The 26143-nt window shown below is 39.8% G+C and overlaps 1 protein-coding gene across 1 annotated transcript in view; it reads right to left on the reverse strand.

The window, feature by feature from the left end:
* The window catches only part of LOC144645296 (heterogeneous nuclear ribonucleoprotein L-like), a 103164-nt gene that overhangs the window by 47663 nt on the left and 29358 nt on the right, over positions 1-26143 (reverse strand). The gene's annotated exons all lie outside the window — the stretch shown is intronic.

Genomic DNA, 26143 nt, shown 5'->3' on the forward strand with positions numbered 1-26143 from the left:
TTTCAAATGAACTTCTAGACTGTCCACAGCCTCTCTATTTTTCAACGCAAAAAAGCGAGAGAATCGGCGAGCGAAGTGAGCGCGAAGCGCAGGGGAGCGAAGGGGCGGGAGCGAGAGAAGAAAAATATTTTTTTCGCTCCCCGCCCCCACCCCCTCGCGCCTCCCGCTTTGCTCTGGTGTCCCGTTCTCTCGCCGGTCTTTTCCCGCGTTCATCGATCGAAAAATACGAAAAAATAGAGAGCGTGTGAACAGTCTAATGAATATCTGGATAATCATGAAAAACAAGCCTGGAAAGCTCTGCTGGCAGAGCGGAACTGAACGGTACAATTTAAACAGTAAAACATGTCCCTTCACTTGCCGCCTAATTAATTTTTTTTTTTCATTAATATTTTTGGAACCTTTTTTGACACTATTTGAGTGTAAGTTTTGTAGCCTTAGATTGCATGCACTGTGTTTTTGGCGTCGGACAATAAAGAAACTCCACTCACTGCCTTCATAAAGCGCTTTGTGTGAAGTTAGAATTTGCGTGGCGAAGAAAGAGTTCATTCTCGATTCTCAGTGTAGCATTGTTTGTAAATATTCTTTAGAGTTATTGACACTTATGTAAAAAATAAAATGCGTACGAATTTATACGGTATCATACCCGTAATATGTGTTGTTTACTTTTGTTTGCATCTGAGTTGATTCATCTGGTAAACGCCTCTCAGTATGCCGTAAAATCTGGTTATATGTCACCCACCCCCATTCCCGAGATAACGTTGTAGGATCATCCTGCTATTAAACGAAGAAAAAAAATTCCGATTATAAGCTTCACTGGATGTAAGACCTCTCGCAACTAACTAAATGTGCATTTTAACTTACTGGACGTCCCCACAGAACATTGTACTTCAATTAGAAAACTGGCAATGAGTAAGTTTGCAAGTAGAGTGCAGTTCTAAACGTTTCATCGGAGGCTTTCTTATATTATTAAAAACTAGCCATGGTATATTGCAATTACCGAGTTTTGATTGGTTCACAGGCCATGGTATGTGAACTCATATACCATTGACCACAAATATGGCAGGTGGGCGCATCAGCGAGAACAGCCGAGGAGCGCAAATATTGCAATTCTTTGGGTGTTTATGATAAATCAATTATTCCACTCGCGCTCGTTGGATATGATTTAGTGATAGCCAACAACGCGCATAGCCAATCTCATATCCAACGCGCTCTCATGTTATAACTTAAATATAGCCGTAGCCGTCAGTCTTTTTTAAAAGTCGCTCCTTGTCAGCTAATTTCCAAACAGATTTTAATGTCGTTTATAGCCCTAGTCCCCGACATAAGCTCCCCCAGTCAAAAGCCCACCGGGCCGAAACTTATAAAAACAATTTTCATTGCTTTCGAAAACCGTTTTCGAAAGCAATAAAAACCTACTTTGTCTATAACCCCTCCTTGATTACAGCTCGCGCACAATCAACGGCAAAGCGCGCGCCATCTGCATGTTTTATCCTGCGATTGTGACAGATGATAACGTCACAAACGTTTGCAGTAAAGAACATTTTCAAGAGAGAGGCGTGCGTTTAAAAGTTGGACGGCACGATTGCTTGAGATTAACGTTGAATATATCAGTTCTTTGGCTTTTTATCGTGCTTTGTGAGTTGTAATATGGCTGGAGTGATGGTGAACCGCTTAAGAGAGCGATTTACAGGAAAAACTAAAGTCGAGAAACTTCCCGGAATCAGCGACGATGAACTTTACGGTGTGGCCAGTAGTGAAGATATCTTGAAAGACAGAAAAGTTATTGGCAGCAAGAAATTGAAGAAAGGCAAGAATTATCAAATGAATGTGACTTCTAAAAGGAAAACGAGTTGGTTTGCTGCAAGGACAGAAGCATGGAAAAGAACGCTGACAAGCGGGCGAGGGCAAGAAAAGGAGAGCGGTGAAATTGCTGTCAGCTGTTCAGTAATGTCTAACGGGGAAAAATACCAGAAGTGGAACACCAAGACTGGAAAAGAAATTAAAAGTGACACAACGCCATCTTCTTCCCCAGAAATCTTTGACGAATTTGCAGCTTTATTTTTAAATGAACTGGCTCCATCTAAACCTGTCAATTTTAACACACGTCAATCATACGGACAGTCATGTGACCCAGCCCTCGTTCTGGAGGATACACCGGGCAGTGGTGTTCCGACTAGTCACGTGACTTTGAACGTGACGGCTTCCAATGCTTGGGAAAAGACAAAGAATCGCACAACAGTGAAATCGACGGTTAATAACTTATTGTCAAAATTCAAGAGGGAGAAGAAAACCAAAGTGTGAGAATTCGTATTTGAAAGATTAAATAGGTGGCTATTTATTTGCAATTGAATCATGTATAAAACGTTAAGAAAACAGAGTGTTTGTTAGATTTTTGCGTGTTTACTCTTGGCTTGTTACCGCCCTTTAATAGTCAGATATGTTATGTCATTAGTTACCGAGGCAGAGTCTTCAACAAGAATATGACAATCGTTTAATATTTAGTGTAAACAACGTGAATAAAAAATAGTGTTTGTTTCGTCCTTGTAAAAGCTCTGCCGGCTTAACGTGTTCTTGTTAATAAAAAGTTGTTAACAAATGAGTTAACAGACAAGTTGTGTCGTTAACAAAATATGAACGCCGTGTAAAGACAATAGCTGTTCCTACATTTCTCTGCGTTTTGGCATACAAGTGAGGCGAAAGGGTCATTCTGCATTGTATTAACCGACGTGTCGATCGTTATGCCTTGTTCACATACCTTCTTAACAAAAGAAACTGTCGGATTAAGCCTAACTGTCTACTGAGCGGAAAATGTTTAATGGAAAGTGTGATCTACCAAGCTACCGTTGAGAGCGAAGAAGGAAAAGAAACATACATTAGATTAACGGGAAACGCTTTCAAAACGAGGTTTCGCAACCATACAGCCTCCTTCAAGGACGTAAGCAAAAGAAATGCAACTGAACTAAGTAAATACATTTGGTCCCTGAAGGACAAAAGCACGCAATTTACACTACTAGCTGAAAAGTGATGGCCCGTGCCAGCACCTATTCCAACAGAACAAAACGATGCAATCTGTGTACGACGGAAAAGTACAGTAAAAACCCGCGTATAAGAACCTAGGTTTTTTCAAGTTAGACTAAACAGGTTCTTATATAAATGGTGTTTAGTGTAAAATTAGGCTAACTTGGTTTTTAATTAGGTTCTTAACTTTTGTTCAAAAAAATAAAGTAGAATTTTTAAATGATCTGGTCTTTAATGTCCAATAACAGTATTCTTGGAGGCTTCAGTAAGCAAAATACTATACTTGTTCTCAAACGGTAGAACGGTCAAAGGTTCGAAGGTTCCAAACACACAAAACGTAGATTTTTACCATTTAATGTCGCTAGAACGAACCACGAGGTCTCACGAAACTTTCACAATCAAAACATGTCTTCCGATTTCTCACGTGTCAAAATGCGCCCGCGATACTTAAGCGGTAATTTCCGAGGCAACGGGTTAAACATTAATTTCTTCAAATTATTACAATTTATATAATTATACGATTCTTAACAATACTATTTTAATCTGATTCTGTTAAAATCAAACCTATACTGTAACCTTCACTATAATTCCCAAATGAATCTTGTATACAAAACAACATAACATGATAAAATGTCAAAGTTCCTCTTTAAAAACAGACTGTGTTATAAATATATTTTTGAGATTTTTTAATTCTATATTTTTGAGAAGATTATTTTTTTCTTTTTTGAAAATAAGAACCTGTTTTAGAATTTTAGCCTAAAATGGTTCTTATTTGAAGGGTGCTTAAAAATGAAATTTTAGCCTAACAGGTTCTTAAATGTTAGGTTCTTATACGCGGGTTTTTACTGTACTTCATTCTATGCAAGCCAGGCGCAGGAACGCTCAATAAGTAAAGAGAAATGAACTCGCAAGTGCATGCAGGCATGCGGGAAAATACCTTTTGGCTAAAGCATAAATGGCAGCATTTAGGTCGTCAAACTGTTAGTTGAACCAAGCACCTGACGAGAGAGGACCAATTGGTCCTTTCGAAAAAAATTTGTAGTGCTGCATGTACAGTATGTGGTCCTTGGTCCGGACGAAAAAGACGCGAACGTGTATTTCTCAGCCTAGAAGAAGAGCGGAGATCTGAGATTTGTCCTGTAAGTTACCGTGCCATCCAGCTAACGTGTGAAAAATGAAGACAACAGCTTCTGTGCTTACTCGACTCGATTACTCTGTAATATCGAAAACGGTGGTTCGGTTTGACGGCCCTTCGTCCGGACAGCACGGAATATTTACGCAACAAATGTTCAAAATCTAATCTAAAGAAGTTTCTTGCACATTTTTTATATGTTTTAGTGGAATTCAGATACATCAAATAAAAATTTTTAGAAGGGGAGCTTTATTTCTGTTTATTTCATCTCATCAAGAAGTATAGTGCAGTGAATGTAAACAATAGCGCTTATCACACTGATAAGCGTGTTTTAGTTTTAGTTTTACTAATGTAAAATGAAGTTTATTTTGCCTTAGAACTCAAACGAAAGATGTAAATTTTGTTAGACTCTTTTTCGTTCAGTATTATTTAGCTTGCCACCTTCAGAAGTTTGAAGTTATATTTGGTTGCCGTCAGTCCAGACCAAGGACCTAGTCATGAAAATTACTTAGAAATTTTAATTCGTTACTTTGGACGGAAACTTAAGCGGTCAATCAATTTTTTTGCACTAGTCGAAAGAATATTTCCTATACATCAATTCTACCAAAAATTACCTCTTTTAGCGCGCTCATTTCGGATATACAGGAATGCAAAGAACACCAGTTAATTTGAGGCGCCATGAACAAATAAACATCGCGAAAACAAACTTCACCTACCTTCACGTCGACTTGAAATTCTCGACTTCACTGCCAGCAGGAAAGCCTTCGAGCAAGGTTAAGACAGCAAACAGATCAAGAAATCTTTGGAAAGGATCGGTTTTATTAAAACTTTGTTTCCCATCGGAAAAATACACGATGAACCTAAAGTGTCCGGACCAAGGGCTGTCCGGATTTAGGGCCACACACGGTAGTCGTATTTTTTTTTTCCACCATTATTATTATTCTTGACAAAAGAATGTATTATTGCGGGCTAAACTGTAATAACAGCTTTTTAGGAAAAAAGCACCGCCCTAGTAAACGACTTCCATAATAATTGGCACCTATCAATCCCATGCTCCTCTCAGTTTCATCTGGCCTGGTCACAAGGTGAGCTGCCTGGCCTTCAGCCTCGACTTTACGCGCGAACCGCTGATCAATACGTTGCTTCCGTTGAAAAATTCTTTGATAAGTTTCAGACTCGTTCCCAGTCGCTCCCGAGGCGGTTTTGAATGGAACGCATCGCATCAAGAGAAGGCCCAGTCTTTTATCGCCTTTAGGAACAAATAAGTAGGGTCTGGATAAGTTTAGCTAGCAAAGTAGCGCATTGGTCAACTTTGCACATAGCGCACAGTACAAGGCGATTGCTAAAAATATCGTTGGCGCAACTAATCATGACAATTGAAAATGCAGAACTGATATAACCAACAATAACAACTTTTATTTGCTTTGGAAAACAAAAAACTATCGCCCAATTCAACTTGAACTTTAGCCACTCCCAGAAGCATGCCCATCCCTAATAAACTATTCAGCGCGCGCAGAATCAACGGCAAAGCGCGCGCCATCTGCAAGTTTTGCGCTGCGATTGTGACAGATGATAACGTCATAAACGTTTGCAGTAAAGAACATTTTCAAGAGAGAGGCGTGCGTTTAAAAGTTGGACGGCACGATTGCTTGAGATTAACGTTGACTATATCAGTTCTTTGGCTTTTTATCGTGCTTTGTGAGTTGTAATATGGCTGGAGTGATGGTGAACCGCTTAAGAGAGCTTTTTACAGGAAAAACTAAAGTCGAGAAACTTCCGGGAATCAGCGACGATGAACTTTACGGTGTGGCCAGTAGTGAAGATATGTTAAAAGACAGGAAAGTTATTGGTAGCAAGAAACTGAAGAGAGGCAAGAATTATCAAATGAATGAGACATCTAAAAGAAACATGAATTGGTTTGCTGCGAGGACAGAAGCATGGAAGAGAACGCTCACAAGCGGGCCAGGGCAAGAAAAGGCGAGTGGTGAAATTGCTGTCAGCTGTTCAGTAATGTCTAACGGGAAAAAGTACCAGAAGTGGAACACCAAGACTGGAAAAAAAATCAAAAGTGACACAACGCCATCTTCTTCCTCAGAAAATTTTGACGAATTTCCAGCTTTATTTTTGAACGAACTAGCTCCTTCCAAACCTGTAAATTGTGACACACATCGATCAAACGGACAGTCATGTGACCCAGCCCTCGTTCAGGAGGATACACCGGGCAGTGGTGTTCTCACTAATCACGTGACTTTGAACGTGACGGCTTCCAATGCTTGGGAAAAGACAAAGAATCGCACAACAGTGAAATCGACTGTAATTGACTTCTTTTCAAGATTCAGGAGAGAGAAGAAAACCAAAGTGATGAAAATTCGTATTTGAAAAACCGAAATTAGTGGCTATTTATTTTCAAAGAAATTATGTATATGTAAACATTAAGAAAAAGAATATTCAGATATGTTTTGTTATAAGTCACTGAGGCAGAGTTTTCAACAAGAATATGACAATCGTTTAATATTTAGTGTAAACAACTTGAATAAAAAATAGTGTTTGTTTCGTCCTTGTAAAAGCTCTGCCGGCTTAACGTGTTCTTGTTATTAAAAAGTTGTTAACAAATGAGTTAACAAACAAGTTGTCTCGTTAACAAAATATGAACGCCGTGTAAAGACAATATATAGCTGTTACTACATTTCTCTGCGTTTTGGCATACAAGTGAGGCGAAAGAGTCATTCTGCATTGTATTAACCGACGTGTCGACCGTTATGCCTTGTTCACATACCTCTTAACAAAAGAAACTGTCGGATTAAGCCTAACTGTCCACTGAGCGGAAAATGTTTAATGGAAAATGTGATCTACCAAGCTACCGTTGAGAGCGAAGAAGGAAAAGAAACATACATTGGATTAACGGGAAACGCTTTCAAAACGAGGTTTGGCAACCATACAGCCTCCTTCAAGGACGTAAGCAAAAGAAATGCAACTGAACTAAGTAAATACATTTGGTTCCTGAAGGACAAAAGCACGCAATTTACACTACTAGCTGGAAAGTGATGGCCCGTGCCAGCACCTATTCCAACAGAACAAAACGATGCAATCTGTGTACGACGGAAAAGTATGCAAGCCAGGCGCTGGAACTCTCAATAAGAGAAATGAACTCGCAAGTGCATGCAGGCCTGCGAGAAAATACCTTTTGGCTAAAGGATAAATGGCAGCATTTAGGTCGTCAAACTGTTAGTTGAACCAAGCACCTGACGAGAGAGGACCAATTGGTCCTCTCGAAACAATTTTGTAGTGCTGCATGTACAGTATGTGGCCCTTGGTCCGGACGAAAAAGACGCGAACGTGTATTTCTCAGTCTAGAAGAAGAGCGGAGAGCTGAGATTTGTCCTGTAAGTTACCGTGCCATCCAGCTAACAAGTGAAAAGACAACAGCTTCTGTGCTTACTCGACTCGATTACTCTGTAATATCGAAAACGGTGGTTCGATATAAACAATAGCGCTTATCACACTGATAAGTGTGTTTTGCAAAGTTGGAATTAAAACTTCTCGTTTTAGTTTTAACTATTGTAAAATTAAATTTATTTTGCCTTAGAACTCAAACGAAAGGTGTAAACATGGTGTAAATTTTGTTAGACTCTTTTTCGTTCAGTATTATTTAGCTTGCCACCTTCAGAAGTTTGAAGTTATATTTGGTTGCCGTCAGTCCAGACCAAGGACCTAGTCATGAAAATTACTTAGAAATTTTAATTCGTTACTTTGGACGGAAACTTAAGCGGTCAATCAAATTTTTTGCACTAGTCGAAAGAATATTTCCTATACATCAATTCTACCAAAAATTACCTCTTTTAGCGCGCTCATTTCGGATATACAGGAATGCAAAGAACACCAGTTAATTTGAGGCGCCATGAACAAATAAACATCGCGAAAACAAACTTCACCTACCTTCACGTCGACTTGAAATTCTCAACTTCACTGCCAGCAGGAAAGCCTTCGAGCAAGGTTAAGACAGCAAACAGATCAAGAAATCTTTGGAAAGGATCGGTTTTATTAAAACTTTGTTTCCCATCGGAAAAATACACGATGAACCTAAAGTGTCCGGACCAAGGGCTGTCCGGATTTAGGGCCACACACGGTAGTCGTATTTTTTTTTCCACCATTATTATTATTCTTGACAAAAGAATGTATTATTTAACAAATAAAGAAGCCTAAGCCATGTTTTATACTGTCATAAAACACGACGGGCATTTGAGAACACGAGGGAAATGTAGAAAACATGAGCCGCAGGCGAATGTTTTCTACATTTCTCGAGTGTTCTCAAATGCCCGGAGTGTTTTATGACAGTATAAAACATGGCTTAGGCTTCTTTATTTGCTTTATGATATAGATTTTAGACACCGCGAGTGAAAACTTAGTTTAATTAAAAATATGTACAACAAGAGCGAGTAAACAAAGATGAAAAGCAGAAAATAGTTTCCGGGAAGACCAGAAAACTGACACAATTTCATTCAGTATTCGACGTAAAATAAGGCTAAGCATTTCAGGTAAGTTTGTTACCTTTTAATCTTGATCTTGTCTTTTTGAACTTCGATAAACTTCACCGACTGCACCGAGTGCAATTTCGTCTCAGCATAATATAGTAGTCTCGATGACATCCGTCCCTTGCTTCTTTCGACTTGAACAAGGCGTATAATTTCCAGCCGGAAAAGCTATTGCTTCGGATATTCCCGTACACCTTAATTGTTGTCACAATCAAGTTCCAGCATGAATAGACGATTTAAGAGGAAATTGTCGAAGAAAATTTTCGAAAGAAAACTCTCTCGCTCGCTTTCCTTGCGCGTTTCATTCAACTCAAGCAGTGGACACCGCGCCACAATTTTTCCCGCCTCACTTCGTTTACATCAAAATGAAATGTCCAGTGGATTTATACTTAAAAAGGAATTTAATAAAACAATTATTCCATTCGCCCTTGTTGGATACGAGTGGTTATAGCCAACGAACAGTCAACGACGCGCGAAGCACTCGAGGAAAGCTGACGAAAAACAATAAAACATGATTTTTCTATGTTTTATACTCTGATAAAACATAGGTTTTTAGCCAATCAGAGCGCGCGTAGACTCCTATCTATATTATAATGCGGGCTAAACTGTAATAACAGCTTTTTAGGAAAAAAGCACCACCCTAGTAAACGACCTCCATAATAATTGGCACCTATCAATCTCATGCTCCTCTCAGTTTCATCTGGCCTGGTCACAAGGTGAGCAGCCTGGCCTTCAGCCTCGACTTTACGCGCGAACCGTTGATCAATACGTTGCTTCCGTTGAAAAATCCTTTTATAAGTTTCAGACTCGTTCCCAGTCGCTCCCGAGGCGGTTTTGAATGGAACGCATCGCATCAAGGGAAGGCCCAGTCTTTTATCGCCTTTAGGAACAAATAAGAAGGGTCTGGATAAGTTTAGCTAGCAAAGTAGCGCATTGGTCAACTTTGCACATAGCGCACAGTACAAGGCGATTGCTAAAAATATCGTTGACGCAACTAATCAGGACAATTGAAAATGCAGAACTGATATAACCAACAATAACAACTTTTATTTGCTTTCGAAAACAAAAAACTATCGCCCCATTCAACTTGAACTTTAGCCACTCCCAGAAGCATGCCCCTCCCTAATAAACTATTTAACGCGCGCAGAATCAACGGCAAAGCGCGCGCCATCTGCATGTTTTACGCTGCAATTGTGACAGATGACAACGTCATAAACGTTTGCAGTAAAGAATATTTTCAAGAGAGAAGGGTGCGTTAAAAAGTCGGACTCTGCGATTACTTGAGATTAACGTTGACTATATCAGTTTGTTGGGTTTTTATCGTGGTTCAATAGAAGTGACATGGCCGGAGTGATGATAAGCCGTTTTAAAGAGCGATTTACAGGAAAAACTAAAGTCAAGAAACTTCAGGGAATCAGCGACGATGAACTTCAAGGTGTGGCCAGTAGTGAAGATATGTTGAAAGACAGAAAAGTTATTGATGGCAAGAAATTGAAGAGAGGCAAGAATTATCAAATGAATGGGACTTCTAAAAGAAACACGCATTGGTCTGCTGCGAGGACAGGAGCATGGAAGAAAACGCTCACAAGTGGGCGAGAGCAAGAAAAGGCGAGCGGTGAAATTGTTGTCAGCTGTTCAGTAATGTCTAACGGGAAAAAATACCAGAAGTGGAACACCAAGAGTGGAAAAGAAATTGAAAGTGATACAACGCCATCTTCTTCCTCAGAAATTTTTGACGAATTTCCAGCTTTATTTTTGAACGAACTGGCTCCTTCTAAACCTGTCAAATTTGACACACATCAATCAAACGGACAGTCATGTGACCCAGCCCTCGTTCTGGAGGATACACCGGGCAGTGGTGTTCCGACTAGTCACGTGACTTTGAATGTAGCGGCGGCCAATGCTTGGGAAAAGACAAAGAATCGCACAACAGTAAAATCGACGGTTAATAACTTATTGTCAAAACTCAAAAGGGAGAAGAAAACCAAAGTGACGAGAATTCGTATTTGAAAGATTAAATAGGTGGCTATTTATTTGCAATTGAATCATGTATAAAACGTTAAGAAACAGAGTGTTTGTTGGGTTTTTGCGTGTTTACTCTTGGCTTGTTACCGCCCTTTAATAGTCAGATATGTTTTGTCATTAGTTACCGAGGCAGAGTCTTCAACAAGAATATGACAATCGTTTAATATTTAGTGTAAATAACTTAAATAAAAATGTTGTCCGTTTTGTCCTTATAAAAGCTCTGCTTATCATGTTCTCGTTAAAAAAAGGTTGTTCTTCATTTTTATTTTACAACAAAATGTGAGCGCCGTGTAAGTTAAGACAATAGCTGTTGCTACAGTTCTTAGCGTTTTGACATACAAATGAGGCGAAAAGGTCATTTTGCATTGTTTTAACCGATGTGTCGACTCATTCGTCTAGTTTGCACAAGTTCTTAACAAAAAATTTATTATTGCCGGCTCAACTCTGAATAACAGCTATTTAGAAAGACATCCCCCCAGAAAACTATTTCAATAATGATTGGTACCTATCAATCCCACACTCCTCTCTGTTCCAACTGGCCTGGTCACCAGGTGAGCTGCCTGGCCTCCAGTCTCGACTTTACGCGAGAACAGCTCATCAATACGCTGCTTCCGTTGGAAAATTCTTCGATTAGCTTAGCTAGCAAAGTAGCGCATTGGACAACTTTGCACGTAGCGCACAGGCAGTGCAATTGCTTAAAATATCGTTGGCGTAACTGATCACGACAATTGAAAACGCAGAACATATAACCAACAAAAACAACTTTTATTTGCTTTCGAAAACGAAAAAACTATCGCCCAATTCAACTTGATCTATAACCCCTTCCTAATAAACTATAATGAAGCGCGCGTAGAATCAACGGCAAAGCGCGCGCCATCTGCATGTTTTACGCTGCAATTGTGACAGATGACAACGTCACAAACGTTGAATTGCAGTAAAGAATATTTTCAAGAGAGAAGTGTGCGTTAAAAACTCGGACACTAGGATTGCTTGAGATTAACGTTGACTATATCAGTTTTGTTGAGTTTTTATCGTGCCTTGTGAGTTGTAATATGGCTGGAGTGATGATAAGCCGCCTTAGAGAGCGATTTACAGGAAAAACTAAAGTCGAGAAACTTCAGGGAATTAGCGACGATGAACTTCAAGGTGTGGCCAGTAGTGAAGATATCTTGAAAGGCAGAAAATTTAATGGCAGCAAGAAATTGAAGAGAGGCGAGCCCTCGTTCTGGAGGATACACCGGGCAGTGGTGTTCTCACTAATCACGTGACTTTGAACGAGACGGCTTCCAATGCTTGGGAAAAGACAAAGAATCGCACAACAGTAAAATCGACTGTAATTGACTTCTTTTCAAGATGTAAGAGAGAGAGAAGAAAACCAAAGTGATGAAAATTCGTATTTGCAAAACCGAAATTAGTGGCTATTTATTTTCAAAGAAATTATGTATATGTAAACGTTAAGAAAAAGAATATTCAGATATGTTATGTTATAAGTCACTGAGGCAGAGTTTTCAACAAGAATATGACAATCGTTTAATATTTAGTGTAAACAACTTGAACAAAAAATAGTGTTTGTTTCGTCCTTGTAAAAGCTCTGCCGGCTTAACGTGTTCTTGTTAATAAAAAGTTGTTAACAAATGAGTTAACAAACAAGTTGTCTCGTTAACAAAATATGAACGCCGTGTAAAGACAATAGCTGTTACTACATTTCTCTGCGTTTTGGCATACAAATGAGGCGAAAGGGTCATTCTGCATTGTATTAACCGACATGTTGACCGTTATGCCTTGTTCACATACCTTCTTAACAAAAGAAACTGTCGGATTAAGCCTAACTGTCCACTGAGCGGAAAATGTTTAATGGAAAATGTGATCTACCAAGCTACCGTTGAGAGCGAAGAAGGAAAAGAAACATACATTGGATTAACGGGAAACGCTTTCAAAACGAGGTTTCGCAGCCATACAGCCTCCTTCAAGGACTTAAACAAAAGAAATGCAACTGAACTAAGTACCGTATTTACTCGAATAAGCCTCAAGTGCGGTGCTTATTCGAGGGCGGCGCTTATTTGAGGGCGGCGCTTATTTAAAATGTGGACGCAACCAAGAGTCTTATCTTTTACAGTAATTGAAAACAGCGTCTTTTGATTGTCAGTATTCGTCCCTTGCTAAAGAAAGAAGTGGAGCTAGCTATCCTGGCAAAGTTAGAGGAATTCACAACATTTAGAGAACTACGTGTTGTAAGAATGTTGGATAGAAAACTAATGGGCAAGCAGTATAACAATCACTTAGTACTGCAAAACATCGCTTTTGTTGTTTTAGAGTTGTTTTGTAGTGCTGTTTAAAGTTAAACGGAATTCCTCGAACGAGCGCCGCATCGATACTGCGGCGCTTTTTCGGGGGAGGCGCTTATTAACTTTTTTGGTCCTAAATGCGGCGCTTATTCGAGGGCGGCGCTTATTCGAGTAAATACGGTAAATACATTTGGTCTCTGAAGATCTGAAGGACAAAAGCACGCAATTTACACTACTAGCTGGAAAGTGATGGCCCGTGCCAGCACCTACCGTAAAATTCCGGTTATAAGCCCCCCCGCTTATAAGCCCACCCAAAACCCCTTACGAAGTTGTATAAGCCCAGGGCTTATAACCGGAATTCTACGGTATTCCGTAAATAGTTAAAACTAAAACGAGAAGTTTTAATTCCAACTTTGCAAAACACACTTATCAGTGTGATAAGCGCTATTGTTTATATTCACTATACTTCTTGATGAGATGAAATAAAGCTCCCCTTCCTAAAATTTTTATTTGATTTATCTGAATTTCACTAAACCATATTAAAAATGTACAAGAAACTTCTTTAGATTAGATTTTGAACAATTGTTGCGTAAATATTCCGTGCTGTCCGAACCAACGACCCGCTGTCCGGACGAAGGGCCGTCAAACCGAACCACCGTTTTCGATATTACAGGGTAATCGAGTCGAGTAAGCACAGAAGCTGTTGTCTTTTCACTTGTTAGCTGGATGGCACGGTTACTTACAGGACAAATCTCAGCTCTTCGCTCTTCTTCTAGGCTGAGAAATACACGTTCGCGTCTTTTTCGTCCGGACCAAGGGCCACATACTGTACATGCAGCACTACAAATTTGTTTCGAGAGGACCAATTGGTCCTCTCTCGTCAGGTGCTTGGTTCAACTAACAGTTTGACGACCTAAATGCTGCCATTTATGCTTTAACCAAAAGGTATTTTCCCGCAGGCCTGCATGCACTTGCGAGTTCATTTCTCTTATTGAGCGTTCCAGTGCGCCTGGCTTGCATAGAATGAAGTACTTTTCCGTCGTACACAGATTGCATCGTTTTGTTCTGTTGAAAATTAAATTTATTTTGCCTTAGAACTCAAACGAAAGGTGTAAATTTTGTTAGACTCTTTTTCGTTCAGTATTATTTAGCTTGCCACCTTCAGAAGTTTGAAATTATATTTGGTTGCCGTCAGTCCAGACCAAGGACCTAGTCATGAAAATTACTTAGAAATTTTAATTCGTTACTTTGGACGGAAACTTAAGCGGTCAATCAATTTTTTTGCACTAGTCGAAAGAATATTTCCTATACATCAATTCTACCAAAAATTACCTCTTTTAGCGCGCTCATTTCGGATATACAGGAATGCAAAGAACACCAGTTAATTTGAGGCGCCATGAACAAATAAACATCGCGAAAACAAACTTCACCTACCTTCACGTCGACTAGAAATTCTCGACTTCACTGCCAGCAGGAAAGCCTTCGAGCAAGGTTAAGACAGCAAACAGATCAAGAAATCTTTGGAAAGGATCGGTTTTATTAAAACTTTGTTTCCCATCGGAAAAATACACGATGAACCTAAAGTGTCCGGACACTGTCCGGATTTAGGGCCACACACGGTAGTCGTATTTTTTTCCACCATTATTATTATTCTTGACAAAAGAATGTATTATTGCGGGCTAAACTGTAATAACAGCTATTTAGGAAAAAAGCACCGCCCTAGTAAACGACTTCCATAATAATTGGCACCTATCAATCCCATGCTCCTCTCAGTTTCATCTGGCCTGGTCACAAGGTGAGCTGCCTGGCCTTCAGCCTCGACTTTACGCGCGAACCGCTGATCAATACGTTGCTTCCGTTGAAAAATTCTTTGATAAGTTTCAGACTCGTTCCCAGTCGCTCCCGAGGCGGTTTTGAATGGAACGCATCGCATCAAGAGAAGGCCCAGTCTTTTATCGCCTTTAGGAACAAATAAGTAGGGTCTGGATAAGTTTAGCTAGCAAAGTAGCGCATTGGTCAACTTTGCACATAGCGCACAGTACAAGGCGATTGCTAAAAATATCGTTGGCGCAACTAATCATGACAATTGAAAATGCAGAACTGATATAACCAACAATAACAACTTTTATTTGCTTTGGAAAACAAAAAACTATCGCCCAATTCAACTTGAACTTTAGCCACTCCCAGAAGCATGCCCATCCCTAATAAACTATTCAGCGCGCGCAGAATCAACGGCAAAGCGCGCGCCATCTGCAAGTTTTGCGCTGCGATTGTGACAGATGATAACGTCATAAACGTTTGCAGTAAAGAACATTTTCAAGAGAGAGGCGTGCGTTTAAAAGTTGGACGGCACGATTGCTTGAGATTAACGTTGACTATATCAGTTCTTTGGCTTTTTATCGTGCTTTGTGAGTTGTAATATGGCTGGAGTGATGGTGAACCGCTTAAGAGAGCTTTTTACAGGAAAAACTAAAGTCGAGAAACTTCCGGGAATCAGCGACGATGAACTTTACGGTGTGGCCAGTAGTGAAGATATGTTAAAAGACAGGAAAGTTATTGGTAGCAAGAAACTGAAGAGAGGCAAGAATTATCAAATGAATGAGACATCTAAAAGAAACATGAATTGGTTTGCTGCGAGGACAGAAGCATGGAAGAGAACGCTCACAAGCGGGCCAGGGCAAGAAAAGGCGAGTGGTGAAATTGCTGTCAGCTGTTCAGTAATGTCTAACGGGAAAAAGTACCAGAAGTGGAACACCAAGACTGGAAAAAAAATCAAAAGTGACACAACGCCATCTTCTTCCTCAGAAAATTTTGACGAATTTCCAGCTTTATTTTTGAACGAACTAGCTCCTTCCAAACCTGTAAATTGTGACACACATCGATCAAACGGACAGTCATGTGACCCAGCCCTCGTTCAGGAGGATACACCGGGCAGTGGTGTTCTCACTAATCACGTGACTTTGAACGTGACGGCTTCCAATGCTTGGGAAAAGACAAAGAATCGCACAACAGTGAAATCGACTGTAATTGACTTCTTTTCAAGATTCAGGAGAGAGAAGAAAACCAAAGTGATGAAAATTCGTATTTGAAAAACCGAAATTAGTGGCTATTTATTTTCAAAGAAATTATGTATATGTAAACATTAAGAAAAAGAATATTCAGATATGTTTTGTTATAAGTCACTGAGGCAGAGTTTTCAACAAGAATATGACAATCGTTTAATATTTAGTGTAAACAACTTGAATAAAAAATAGTGTTTGTTTCGTCCTTGTAAAAGCTCTGCCGGCTTAACGTGTTCTTGTTATTAAAAAGTTGTTAACAAATGAGTTAACAAACAAGTTGTCTCGTTAACAAAATATGAACGCCGTGTAAAGACAATATATAGCTGTTACTACATTTCTCTGCGTTTTGGCATACAAGTGAGGCGAAAGAGTCATTCTGCATTGTATTAACCGACGTGTCGACCGTTATGCCTTGTTCACATACCTCTTAACAAAAGAAACTGTCGGATTAAGCCTAACTGTCCACTGAGCGGAAAATGTTTAATGGAAAATGTGATCTACCAAGCTACCGTTGAGAGCGAAGAAGGAAAAGAAACATACATTGGATTAACGGGAAACGCTTTCAAAACGAGGTTTGGCAACCATACAGCCTCCTTCAAGGACGTAAGCAAAAGAAATGCAACTGAACTAAGTAAATACATTTGGTTCCTGAAGGACAAAAGCACGCAATTTACACTACTAGCTGGAAAGTGATGGCCCGTGCCAGCACCTATTCCAACAGAACAAAACGATGCAATCTGTGTACGACGGAAAAGTATGCAAGCCAGGCGCTGGAACTCTCAATAAGAGAAATGAACTCGCAAGTGCATGCAGGCCTGCGAGAAAATACCTTTTGGCTAAAGGATAAATGGCAGCATTTAGGTCGTCAAACTGTTAGTTGAACCAAGCACCTGACGAGAGAGGACCAATTGGTCCTCTCGAAACAATTTTGTAGTGCTGCATGTACAGTATGTGGCCCTTGGTCCGGACGAAAAAGACGCGAACGTGTATTTCTCAGTCTAGAAGAAGAGCGGAGAGCTGAGATTTGTCCTGTAAGTTACCGTGCCATCCAGCTAACAAGTGAAAAGACAACAGCTTCTGTGCTTACTCGACTCGATTACTCTGTAATATCGAAAACGGTGGTTCGATATAAACAATAGCGCTTATCACACTGATAAGTGTGTTTTGCAAAGTTGGAATTAAAACTTCTCGTTTTAGTTTTAACTATTGTAAAATTAAATTTATTTTGCCTTAGAACTCAAACGAAAGGTGTAAACATGGTGTAAATTTTGTTAGACTCTTTTTCGTTCAGTATTATTTAGCTTGCCACCTTCAGAAGTTTGAAGTTATATTTGGTTGCCGTCAGTCCAGACCAAGGACCTAGTCATGAAAATTACTTAGAAATTTTAATTCGTTACTTTGGACGGAAACTTAAGCGGTCAATCAAATTTTTTGCACTAGTCGAAAGAATATTTCCTATACATCAATTCTACCAAAAATTACCTCTTTTAGCGCGCTCATTTCGGATATACAGGAATGCAAAGAACACCAGTTAATTTGAGGCGCCATGAACAAATAAACATCGCGAAAACAAACTTCACCTACCTTCACGTCGACTTGAAATTCTCAACTTCACTGCCAGCAGGAAAGCCTTCGAGCAAGGTTAAGACAGCAAACAGATCAAGAAATCCTTGGAAAGGATCGGTTTTATTAAAACTTTGTTTCCCATCGGAAAAATACACGATGAACCTAAAGTGTCCGGACCAAGGGCTGTCCGGATTTAGGGCCACACACGGTAGTCGTATTTTTTTTCAACCATTATTATTATTCTTGACAAAAGAATGTATTATTGCGGGCTAAACTGTAATAACAGCTATTTAGGAAAAAAGCACCGCCCTAGTAAACGACTTCCATAATAATTGGCACCTATCAATCCCATGCTCCTCTCAGTTTCATCTGGCCTGGTCACAAGGTGAGCTGCCTGGCCTTCAGCCTCGACTTTACGCGCGAACCGCTGATCAATACGTTGCTTCCGTTGAAAAATTCTTTGATAAGTTTCAGACTCGTTCACAGTCGCTCCCGAGGCGGTTTTGAATGGAGCGCATCGCATCAAGGGAAGGCCCAGTCTTTTATCGCCTTTAGGAACAAATAAGTAGGGTTTGGATAAGTTTAGCTAGCAAAGTAGCGCATTGGTCAACTTTGCACATAGCGCACAGTACAAGGCGATTGCTAAAAATATCGTTGGCGCAACTAATCATGACAATTGAAAATGCAGAACTGATATAACCAACAATAACAACTTTTATTTGCTTTCGAAAACAAAAAACTATCGCCCCATTCAACTTGAACTTTAGCCACTCCCAGAAGCATGCCCGTCCCTAATAAACTATTTAGCGCGCGCAGAATCAACGGCAAAGCGCGCGCCATCTGCAAGTTTTGCGCTGCAATTGTGGCAGATGATAACGTCACAAACGTTTGCAGTAAAGAATACTTTCAAGAGAGAGGCGTGCGTTAAAAAGTCGAACACTGCGATTACTTGAGATTAACGTTGAATATATCAGTTTTTTTAGCTTTTTATCGTGGTTTAATAGAAGTGACATGGCCGGAGTGATGATAAGCCGTTTTAAAGAGCGTTTTACAGGAAAAACGAAAGTCAAGAAACTTCAGGGAATCAGCGACGATGAACTTTACGGTGTGGCCAGTAGTGAAGATATCTTGAAAGAGAGAAAAGTAATTGGCGGCAAGAAATTGAAGAGAGGCAAGAATTATCAAATGAATGGGACTTCTAAAAGAAACACGCATTTGTTTGCTGCGAGGACAGAAGCATGGAAGAAAACGCTCACAAGTGGGCGAGGGCAAGAAAAGGCAAGCGGTGAAATTGCTGTCAGCTGTTCAGTAATGTCTAACGGGAAAAAATACCAGAAGTGGAACACCAAGACTGGAAAAGAAATTGAAAGTGATACAACGCCATCATCTTCCCCAGAAATCTTTGACGAATTTCCAGCTTTATTTTTAAATGAACTGGCTCCATCCAAACCTGTCAATTTTAACACACGTCAATCATACGGACAGTCATGTGACCCAGCCCTCGTTCTGGAGGATACACCGGGCAGTGGTGTTCTCACTAATCACGTGATTTTGAACGAGACGGCCTCCAATGCTTGGGAAAAGACAAAGAATCGCACAACAGTAAAATCGACTGTAATTGACTTCTTTTCAAGATTCAGGAGAGAGAAGAAAACCAAAGTGATGAAAATTCGTATTTGAAAAACCGAAATTAGTGGCTATTTATTTTCAAAGAAATTATGTATATGTAAACGTTAAGAAAAAGAATATTCAAATATGTTATGTTATAAGTCACTGAGGCAGAGTTTTCAACAAGAATATGACAATCGTTTAATATTTAGTGTAAACAACTTGAACAAAAAAAAAGTGTTTGTTTCGTCCTTGTAAAAGCTCTGCCGGCTTAACGTGTTCTTGTTAATAAAAAGTTGTTAACAAATGAGTTAACAAACAAGATGTCTCGTTAACAAAATATGAACGCCGTGTAAAGACAATAGCTGTTACTACATTTCTCTGCGTTTTGGCATACAAATGAGGCGAAAGGGTCATTCTGCATTGTATTAACCGACATGTTGACCGTTATGCCTTGTTCACATACCTTCTTAACAAAAGAAACTGTCGGATTAAGCCTAACTGTCCACTGAGCGGAAAATGTTTAATGGAAAATGTGATCTACCAAGCTACCGTTGAGAGCGAAGAAGGAAAAGAAACATACATTGGATTAACGGGAAACGCTTTCAAAACGAGGTTTCGCAGCCATACAGCCTCCTTCAAGGACTTAAACAAAAGAAATGCAACTGAACTAAGTACCGTATTTACTCGAATAAGCCTCAAGTGCGGCGCTTATTCGAGGGCGGCGCTTATTTGAGGGCGGCGCTTATTTAAAATGTGGACGCAACCAAGAGTCTTATCTTTTACAGTAATTGAAAACAGCGTCTTTTGATTGTCAGTATTCGTCCCTTGCTAAAGAAAGAAGTGGAGCTAGCTATCCTGGCAAAGTTAGAGGAATTCACAACATTTAGAGAACTACGTGTTGTAAGAATGTTGGATAGAAAACTAATGGGCAAGCAGTATAACAATCACTTAGTACTGCAAAACATCGCTTTTGTTGTTTTAGAGTTGTTTTGTAGTGCTGTTTAAAGTTAAACGGAATTCCTCGAACGAGCGCCGCATCGATACTGCGGCGCTTTTTCGGGGGAGGCGCTTATTAACTTTTTTGGTCCTAAATGCGGCGCTTATTCGAGGGCGGCGCTTATTCGAGTAAATACGGTAAATACATTTGGTCTCTGAAGATCTGAAGGACAAAAGCACGCAATTTACACTACTAGCTGGAAAGTGATGGCCCGTGCCAGCACCTACCGTAAAATTCCGGTTATAAGCCCCCCCGCTTATAAGCCCACCCAAAACCCCTTACGAAGTTGTATAAGCCCAGGGCTTATAACCGGAATTCTACGGTATTCCGTAAATAGTTAAAACTAAAACGAGAAGTTTTAATTCCAACTTTGCAAAACACACTTATCAGTGTGATAAGCGCTATTGTTTATATTCACTATACTTCTTGATGAGATGAAATAAAGCTCCCCTTCCTAAAATTTTTATTTGATTTATCTGAATTTCACTAAACCATATTAAAAATGTACAAGAAACTTCTTTAGATTAGATTTTGAACAATTGTTGCGTAAATATTCCGTGCTGTCCGAACCAACGACCCGCTGTCCGGACGAAGGGCCGTCAAACCGAACCACCGTTTTCGATATTACAGGGTAATGGAGTCGAGTAAGCACAGAAGCTGTTGTCTTTTCACTTGTTAGCTGGATGGCACGGTTACTTAACAGGACAAATCTCAGCTCTCCGCTCTTCTTCTTGGCTGAGAAATACACGTTCGCGTCTTTTTCGTCCGGACCAAGGGCCACATACTGTACATGCAGCACTACAAATTTGTTTCGAGAGGACCAATTGGTCCTCTCTCGTCAGGTGCTTGGTTCAACTAACAGTTTGACGACCTAAATGCTGCCATTTATGCTTTAACCAAAAGGTATTTTCCCGCAGGCCTGCATGCACTTGCGAGTTCATTTCTCTTATTGAGCGTTCCAGTGCGCCTGGCTTGCATAGAATGAAGTACTTTTCCGTCGTACACAGATTGCATCGTTTTGTTCTGTTGAAAATTAAATTTATTTTGCCTTAGAACTCAAACGAAAGGTGTAAATTTTGTTAGACTCTTTTTCGTTCAGTATTATTTAGCTTGCCACCTTCAGAAGTTTGAAATTATATTTGGTTGCCGTCAGTCCAGACCAAGGACCTAGTCATAAAAATTACTTAGAAATTTTAATTCGTTACTTTGGACGGAAACTTAAGCGGTCAATCAAATTTTTTGCACTAGTCGAAAGAATATTTCCTATACATCAATTCTACCAAAAATTACCTCTTTTAGCGCGCTCATTTCGGATATACAGGAATGCAAAGAACACCAGTTAATTTGAGGCGCCATGAACAAATAAACATCGCGAAAACAAACTTCACCTACCTTCACGTCGACTAGAAATTCTCGACTTCACTGCCAGCAGGAAAGCCTTCGAGCAAGGTTAAGACAGCAAACAGATCAAGAAATCTTTGGAAAGGATCGGTTTTATTAAAACTTTGTTTCCCATCGGAAAAATACACGATGAACCTTAAGTGTCCGGACAGCTGTCCGGATTTAGGGCCACACACGGTAGTCGTATTTTTTTTCCACCATTATTATTATTCTTGACAAAAGAATGTATTATTGCGGGCTAAACTGTAATAACAGCTATTTAGGAAAAAAGCACCGCCCTAGTAAACGACTTCCTTAATAATTGGCACCTATCAATCCCATGCTCCTCTCAGTTTCATCTGGCCTGGTCACAAGGTGAGCTGCCTGGCCTTCAGCCTCGACTTTACGCGCGAACCGCTGATCAATACGTTGCTTCCGTTGAAAAATTCTTTGATAAGTTTCAGACTCGTTCACAGTCGCTCCCGAGGCGGTTTTGAATGGAGCGCATCGCATCAAGGGAAGGCCCAGTCTTTTATCGCCTTTAGGAACAAATAAGTAGGGTTTGGATAAGTTTAGCTAGCAAAGTAGCGCATTGGTCAACTTTGCACATAGCGCACAGTACAAGGCGATTGCTAAAAATATCGTTGGCGCAACTAATCATGACAATTGAAAATGCAGAACTGATATAACCAACAATAACAACTTTTATTTGCTTTGGAAAACAAAAAACTATCGCCCAATTCAACTTGAACTTTAGCCACTCCCAGAAGCATGCCCTTCCCTAATAAACTATTTAGCGCAAAGCGCGCGCCATCTGCAAGTTTTGCGCTGCGATTGTGACAGATGATAACGTCATAAACGTTTGCAGTAAAGAATACTTTCAAGAGAGAGGCGTGCGTTAAAAAGTCGGACACTGCGATTACTTGAGATTAACGTTGAATATATCAGTTTTTTAGCTTTTATCGTGGTTTAATAGAAGTGACATGGCCGGAGTGATGATAAGCCGTTTTAAAGAGCGTTTTACAGGAAAAACGAAAGTCAAGAAACTTCAGGGAATCAGCGACGATGAACTTTACGGTGTGGCCAGTAGTGAAGATATGTTGAAAGAGAGAAAAGTAATTGGCGGCAAGAAATTGAAGAGAGGCAAGAATTATCAAATGAATGAGACTTCTAAAAGAAACACGCATTGGCTTGCTGCGAGGACAGAAGCATGGAAGAAAACGCTCACAAGTGGGCGAGGGCAAGAAAAGGCGAGCGGTGAAATTGCTGTCAGCTGTTCAGTAATGTCTAACGGGAAAAAATACCAGAAGTGGAACACCAAGACTGGAAAAGAAATTGAAAGTGATACAACGCCATCTTCTTCCTCAGAAATTTTTTTCGAATTTCCAGCTTTATTTTTGAACGAACTGACTCCATCCAAACCTGTTAAATTTGACACACATCAATCATACGGACAGTCATGTGACCCAGCCCTCGTTCTGGAGGATACACCGGGCAGTGGTGTTCTGACTAGTCACGTGACTTTGAATGTAGCGGCGGCCAATGCTTGGGAAAAGACAAAGAGTAGCACAACAGTAAAATCGACGGTTAATAACTTATTGTCAAAACTCAAAAGGGAGAAGAAAACCAAAGTGACGAGAATTCGTATTTGAAAGATTAAATAGGTGGCTATTTATTTGCAATTGAATCAGTTTTTGCGTATTTACTCTTGGCTTGTTACCGCCCTTTAATAGTCAGATATGTTTTGTCATTAGTTACCTAGGCAGAGTCTTCAACAAGAATATGACAATCGTTTAATATTTAGTGTAAATAACTTGAATAAAAATGTTGTTCGTTTTGTCCTTATAAAAGCTCTGCTTATCATTTTCTCGTTAAAAAAAGGTTGTTCTTCATTTTTATTTTACAACAAAATGTGAACGCCGTGTAATTAAGACAATAGCTGTTGCTACAGTTCTTAGCGTTTTGACATACAAATGAGGCGAAAAGGTCATTCTGCATTGTTTTAACCGATGTGTCGACTCATTCGTCTAGTTTGCACAAGTTCTTAACAAAAAATCTATTATTGCCGGCTCAACTCTGAATAACAGCTATTTAGAAAGACATCCTCCCAGAAAACTATTTCAACAATGATTGGTACCTATCAATCCCACACTCCTCTCTGTTCCAACTGGCCTGGTCACCAGGTGAGCTGCCTGGCCTCCAGTCTCGACTTTACGCGAGAACAGCTGATCAATACGCTGCTTCCGTTGGAAAATTCTTCGATTAGCTTAGCTAGCAAAGTAGCGCATTGGACAACTTTGCACGTAGCGCACAGGCAGTGCAATTGCTTAAAATATCGTTGGCGTAACTGATCACGACAATTGAAAACGCAGAACATATAACCAACAAAAACAACTTTTATTTGCTTTCGAAAACGAAAAAACTATCGCCCAATTCAACTTGATCTATAACCCCTCCCTAATAAACTATTATGAAGCGTACGTAGAATCAACGGCAAAGCGCGCGCCATCTGCATGTTTTACGCTGCAATTGTGACAGATGACAACGTCACAAACGTTTGCAGTAAAGAATATTTTCAAGAGAGAAGTGTGCGTTAAAAAGTCGGACACTACGATTGCTTGAGATTAACGTTGACTGACTATATTTGCTCTTTGGCTTTTTATCGTGCTTTGTGAGTTGTAATATGGCTGGAGTGATGGTAAACCGTTTTAAAGAGCGTTTTACAGGAAAAACGAAAGTCAAGAAACTTCAGGGAATCAGCGACGATGAACTTTACGGTGTGACCAGTAGTGAAGATATGTTGAAAGAGAGAAAAGTAATTGGCGGCAAGAAATTGAAGAGAGGCAGGAATTATCAAATGAATGAGACTTCTAAAAGAAACACGCATTGGCTTGCTGCGAGGACAGAAGCATGGAAGAAAACGCTCACAAGTGGGCGAGGGCAAGAAAAGGCGAGCGGTGAAATTGCTGTCAGCTGTTCAGTAATGTCTAACGGGAAAAAATACCAGAAGTGGAACACCAAGAGTGGAAAAGAAATTAAAAGTGATACAACGCCATCTTCTTCCTCAGAAAATTTTGACGAATTTCCACCTTCATTTTTGAACGAACTGGCTCCATTCAAACTTGTCAATTTTTGACACACATCAATCATACAAACAGTCATGTGACCCAGCCCTCGTTCTGGAGGATACGCCGCTAACACCGGGCAGTGGTGTTCTCACTAATCACGTGATTTTGAATATGGCTGCGGCCAATGCTTGGGAAAAGACAAAGAATCGCACAACAGTAAAATCAATTGTTATTAACTTCTTCTCAAGATTCAAGAGGGAGACGAAAACCAAAGTGATGAGAATTCGTATTTGAAAGACAGTCAGGCTAAAGTTCCTTTTTCGGTCGAGTAAATTTTGTTGCGGAACTCGAAGAAATGGATATTATTTGATTTTTTGTGTTTACTTTCATTGTTAAATATGTTGTAAGACAGTCTTCAACAAGAGTTTGCAAGATTTGATGTAGTGAATAAATATGAAGGCCGAACGTAGTCGGTAAGTCGGTAAAAAAATAAGTAATTATCAAAAATCTTCGAGCTCATTGAGTTTATGCATCTCATCGTTTACGTCTTGAATCTTTTTTCTTCATCTGAGCAGAATAAGCCCATCTGAAAGGGACGGTGGGCAAATATAATACCAAGGCAGTCGAGTCCTCGATCTTTTTCTCCCCAGACTTTCATTTGATTTTGATCACGGTCAGAGTTTTTTTATTTATCATCTGATTCTGGGATTTGGAAGGGTTACTGGTCAGAAGGATTAATTGTCTTTAGCGTATATTTGGACAAATATGCCTTGATTAAGCCTGCCCATAAAGAAAACCCGCCTTAAAAGGTTTTGATTGACCTTCAGGTGATTAGGTAATTTTAGAAGTTATTTTATAAACTTCTGGTGATTTTGAAAGAACATTTTACGAACTGTGTGCCGCCTGTGATTCGACAAGTAAATGGTGGTTAGAATTAATTAAAATTGCCAATTTGGCACTTTATTCAACTTATTATTTGTTATTTTATTCAACAAACCATTTATTTATCTCATCCGATGAACAGGCCTTTGATTGACTTTCTGTTTAGAAAAATTTGATTTTCACCAAACAAAATGACACAAATATTGCAATTCAATAGGTAAATTTTAAAAGCTGAAAGAGAGAAGATTTTAAGGATAAAAGCACTTGATTTTTGCTATACCCATAGTATAAGCGACACCCTTATCAATATGTCGATAGTTGTTTAGGTGTTTAGGCTACCAGTAAGATTCCCTACGAAAAGGTTAAACAGTACAGACGAAACATGTCAACAGCGATTTCAAAAAAGCAGGTAGCCTGCGTAGCCTGCGAGCAGGCGCCTGTGTAGTTATTTTAGCGCGTATAAAAGAGCGCGCGATCGCGAGAAGGCCACGCGAAGAAAAATCGATTTTTTTTCCTCGCGTAGCCCCCTCACGCCTTTCGCGTTTTCCATACGCGCGCTCAAAACTGCGGCGCCTGCTACGCAGG

This window comes from Oculina patagonica, chromosome 3 (genome assembly GCF_052425735.1).
Source record: "Oculina patagonica isolate OP01 chromosome 3, crgOcupat, whole genome shotgun sequence".
NCBI classification, from domain to species: Eukaryota; Metazoa; Cnidaria; class Anthozoa; order Scleractinia; family Oculinidae; genus Oculina; species Oculina patagonica.